This window comes from Antechinus flavipes, chromosome 4, assembly GCF_016432865.1.
Source record: "Antechinus flavipes isolate AdamAnt ecotype Samford, QLD, Australia chromosome 4, AdamAnt_v2, whole genome shotgun sequence".
Lineage (NCBI taxonomy): Eukaryota > Metazoa > Chordata > Mammalia > Dasyuromorphia > Dasyuridae > Antechinus > Antechinus flavipes.
The window spans coordinates 262,238,540-262,243,985 of NC_067401.1; positions in this window are offsets into that span (position 1 = coordinate 262,238,540).

The following is a 5,446-nucleotide window of genomic DNA, read 5'->3' on the forward strand; positions in this document are numbered from 1 at the left end:
ACATATGCTTACTTAACTGTGTGATCATGGGTGCAAATCAACCTCTCAGTGCTTCAGTCAGCTCTCTAAGGTGATATAGATAAGTTGATGTGTTTATAAATGGAGGAAAATTCCACAATGGAAAATTGCAAGTCAAGATTGAAAACACAATGTCAATTTTGTCTATGTTCTTTGGGGAAAGTCATCAAATTATTATTAATAATATTTTTATGTCATTCTTTTGCTTTATTTTTGGTTTTGGAAAGATAAGAATGTAGGGCTGTCCAATAAGATCCAAAAAATAAATATCTAATTATGTCTAATTAGGTAGATTCAAATAGCAGAGTCAGGAAATAGAAAAGTTCTAATTAGACATGGAGGAAACCATTCTGGATTATTATAGGATTTTGAGTTGGAAGGGACATTAGTGATCTAATCCAATTGCCTGCTTTTTTTCAGTGGAAAAAAGGAGGCTCTGAAGAAGTGAGGTAACTTATCCAAGTTCACACAGATAAAAAATAGCATACCCAAAGATTCAAACCTTTGCTTTCTGCATCCAAATGTTGCTTATATTGTGTTCAAGCCAAAACAAACAAACAAACAAAAGAGGAATGAAAGTTTTAAATGGTAATGAAAGGATGCATGACAGATAGAAAGAACTCTGCCAAAAGTCATTGTAAACTACAACTGGCTGTTTGAGATCCAGGTTTGTATGTGATATAACAAATAATAGAAGTGATTCTAGAGCAGGCACTGAACTATATGACCTGAAGAGACCACTTCTTTGAATCTAGAATGCTACACAATATAATTCTTCGAAGCCCTTTTACCACTTTTGTTGTATTTGCTCTTTTAATAAGGCTTTTCTTAAGTTTGATTGGATTTGGCAAAAGAGGTAAATTCATATCTTAGCTCTTACTACTTGTCATCTATATAACCCTGGGCAACCTATTTTACTTCTTGCTCTACTTTTATTATATGTAGAAATGAAGGAATTGATGATTCCTGAAGTCATGCCCAACTGCAAGTCCTATGTCCACATGTTTGAAATTAATTTGACCTGATATTACAGGTCTGAGATGTATCCTAGAGGAATCACAGATCTTAAAGCTGTAGAAGACCTGAAGATTTCCTCCTGTTTTCAGTCTTTTACCCTTAGGCAGTATGGCATTTGATTATTCGAATTTTCCCATACAAAGGAGGCTATCAACCATTAAAGAAATTAGATGATTTGCTTAAGATCACACATTTACTGAATAGAGAAAGAAGAGATTCAAACACTGGTTTTCCATCTCCTATGGTAGTGTTTTTTCTACTACACTAGGTCTAGTGTTAAAAATATGGGACTTTTAGAAAAGAATGTTCTTAAAAGAAAAGAAATTGCATTTTCTTCCCCCTCTTTATCGTCATCATTAAACTAAGATTGGGACGTTTACTATACATTTGGCCAGAAACAGATTCCCCGCAGGAAAACCACTGTTTCTCATGAGCCAGTTAGTAAACATACAGTCTGTCACTTACTTATTCATATGAGTAGAAATTATTTGACAATATCCAAAAAAAGAGGTGGAAACAGAGAGGAATCAATCAAGTTTCTCAAACTTCACGTAAGAACATTTGGATTTGCTTTTTTTCAGGGAAACCAATTCCACTTTTGTTATCTCAAAGTAAAATGAGCTGTCTCTGAAGATAGCGAGTTTCCCCTCATTGAAGGTGTTCAAGTAAAGACCAGATGTCTGCTTGCCAGGATTGGAGGGAGGATTAGCTGTACAGGTACTGGTTGACTAGATGGCCTCTGAAATGCCTTCCAATGCTGACATTCTGTGATTCACTTAATATATTCATTATAGGAAAAGGTCACGGGGTAAGTACCAACCCCCAGATAAACCACATATCTATGGTTACTCTGTAGTGTACAAAGAATCCTCCAATTCACCCAGCGCACTGAAACTGATACCATGGCACTGGAAGTTCCAAATGACTCATCTTGGCATGGTAAGGAAACCGCTGGTATGGAACAATGCTTTTAGTTTCTGTTAATCTCGCTAGAGAAGACTGTACTTACATTGCCATCTAGTGGTGTTGATAACTGGCATAAAAAACACAGATAAGGTGGACAAACCATTCAACTTTCCTATAATTCTTTTCATTATTCTTGAGTTTTCTTTTTGAAAAGTATATGACAGGAAAGATTTATTTAAAGTGATGTTGAATGAAGTGAGCATAACTGGGAGAACAATTTATTCTAACACATCAACATTGTAAAAATGAACAATTTTGAAAGACTTAGGAACTCTGATCAAGGAAATGATCAATCATGATTTCAGAAAGCTTATGATAAAGAATGTTTCATACCTCCCAACAGAGAGGGGATGGGGCAGAATAAAATATCTTTTTGGACATGGTGAATATGAGATTTTGTTTTGCTTAATTGTACTTAATTGTTATAAATTTGTTTTTCTTTATTTTATAGTGAAGGTAGGGAAGTTGGAAAAAAAATTCTTAATTTTAGAAAATAAAATTTATTTTGAGATATATATGAGATTCATATTTGACGTCCTTTTGTATCTTATTTTGTTTTCTTTTCTCTTTTTCTCTCACTTGGGCAGTGGCTTTTGAATCTTTTTACCTTTTAAAAATACAGTAAAAGTAAAAAATCCAACATTATCCCACTTACTTTTTTCCCTTCCCCCACTTTCTCCAATCCTAAGGAACATAAAATTTCTACAAAATAAAACAAGAATCCAAATACGTCTCTTTATTTGTGCAGCAGCTTTCATCTGCAATAAAAGACCTAAATGGCAGTAGCTATTGCTATCCTTGGTGCTAGGTGGAGCATTAGAGAGAACTCTAGATTAAGATTCAAACCTGAGTTCAAATGTGTAACCTGCATAAGTCACTTAAGTTATATCAGCCTTGGTTTCTATTTTGACCAAGAAATGAGGATAACAATAATATCTACTTCACAGAGTGGTGTTTGTTTGTGGTCATACAACTAGTTTAGTGCCTGAGTCAGGATTCAAAGACAAATGTTCTGATGACAGATCAAAGGCTCTTTCCACAATACCGATACCCACAATTCCAGTAGTATTCTACTACTCCATACTAGAAAATAAGAAGAAAACAAACATTTATTAAGCAACCAATATAACCAAGTACTTACCAAATATTTCACTTGATCTTTACTCTGGGATGTAGCTGCTATTATTTAGGGAAAATCAGGCATAGACAGATTAAGTGATTTACCCAATATCATAGTTAGGAAGTAAGTGTTTGAGCCTTAATTTGAACCAAGGTCTTCCTGACTAAGGCTGCTGCTCTATATTTCCTAAACTATCTCTTTATTCCTGTATCTGAAAGAAAACCCCCTGGGTTTGTTTTTATTGTATCTAGGAGGTATTGCAACAGATAGCACTGTTAGAAATCCAGAACATTACAAGTAAATCTAAGCTAATTATGGAAACTCGGGAGTAGAAAATGATCTTTCATTAAGTAAAAACCCATTGAAGAGCTGTGCACCATCCATACTTTAATGTATGGCTTCCCTTCAATCTTTATATTAATTCCTAAGACCTTGGAAAATCCTTATTTAGTGATTAAGTACGAGTAGAACAGCTAGACACCAAACTTAGATGGGGTTCTTTTGGGGGACCCTGAAAAACCTCCTTATCCAGATATAATTTCCATCACAGTGCAATGCAATGAATACTAGATTTAGAATCAAAATATCTAGTCTCTAAATCTTAGTTCTACCACTTATCAAGCATCTTGGAAAAGTTACTTAGCCTCTCTATGATAATGTATCTGAAAGGGTTTTATTGTAACTACAAATATTAAGTATCTAGCTCTAAAATCCTAAAATATGTTATCTTTAGTAATAATAGCTCATTAGGGGAAAATGTGTTTTATCAGATTAGTAGAAAGTCAATTAGGACTCTGGGCATATGGATTATAGGACAGTTTTGATTCAGGGGATAGAAAGATTTGGAACATAAGATCATGATAGTCAGCAGCAGACTATAGTGAGAAAAGCATTGCATTTATAGTTAAAGAACTTGGTTTCAAATCCTAGCTTTGCTACTTATTGTATGATCTTTGGCTAGTTGTTCAGTTTACCCCTCTATAAAATGCAGGCATTGTACTACATAATCCTTAAGTCTCCTCCTCACTCTAAATGTATGATTTTATGATTCTGGACACTTATAAGGGAAAGGGTCTTGATGAAAGAAGAGATGTCACAATGACAAGTTTTGTTTAGGGTTGACCCCAAATCTCCTTTCTGAAAACAACACCTTTATTTACACTTTCTATTCATTTATTTGAGGAGCATTTATGTGAAAAATGGCCTTCTTTATGGCAATATATATTTAAGAGTAGAAGAAGATCATTGAGTTTCAGGATGCAGGATTGGAAGTCTCCAACAAATGCTGGGAAAGTGGGAAGTGATCTTGCCTTCTGTGGATGCATATTTTTCACTGCCAACTTTCAAAACTCTTTGCTGTCATATACGTGGTATATACAGGTAGGGAATTGTGTGTAAAGTCTGAAATTCCCACCTTCATTTTAATGAGGTTTATTCAGTAGGTAAGTCTTAAAATATATGACTGAGAATCTGAGATTTTATTAAGGAGACTATGTAATGTCACCTAGTGTGACATAAGCTAACAGAATTAAAGTTAGAAGAAATATCTTCTAGTACAACACCCTCAGTTTACAGATGAAGAAACTTCCCCCCCCAAAGTCAGTATTAATAAGTAGAAGAATTTGGATTTGAACTTAGACTCAATGACTTCCAAGTTTATTGTGATAACCGCTTTCAATTTATTTTCTCCCCATGATGGCTGCTAGAATCATAAAATACTTTCATAACAGGTTTGATTCAGAATACCTTCAAGCTCACATATGTACCTATAATTGACAAGCTTAAAGGTTCCTGAACCTCAGCCAGGTTAAGAGGCCATGTCTCTAGCATACAGAAGATGAGTGGTGATGGAGAGGTAAAATTTTAAAGTTAAATGTTCCTGCCTTCATATCTTGTACTCTATCTAATAGAGGTATTGTCTCAAAGATGTATAACTAAGGAACTCTAGTTCCTTTCCAGGGAGATAAGAACTTGTATTTGTGGTTATTTATACTCTATATCTAGCAGATGTTATATATTAGTTCTCTGGGGAACATTTATAAACAAAAGACCATTTTGACAATTAAAAACCTGCAATAGTGGTTAACCGCCTTAATCAGACAACACAGAGTGGTCCTTTTTTACTTAGAGAGAAAGCATGAGCATCCTAACCTTCCATTCACTCCACCTCCAGTCTTCAAAGGTACTTGGAAGCAACTATTTTAGAAGGAATGCTGAGCTAAGCTAATATTACCCTCCAAAAAGTTCTAAAGTTATCCTAAAGAAAACTACCTCATAGCAGTTCAAGGCAATAGAAAGAACGGGTATTGGAAAAAAGTAATCATG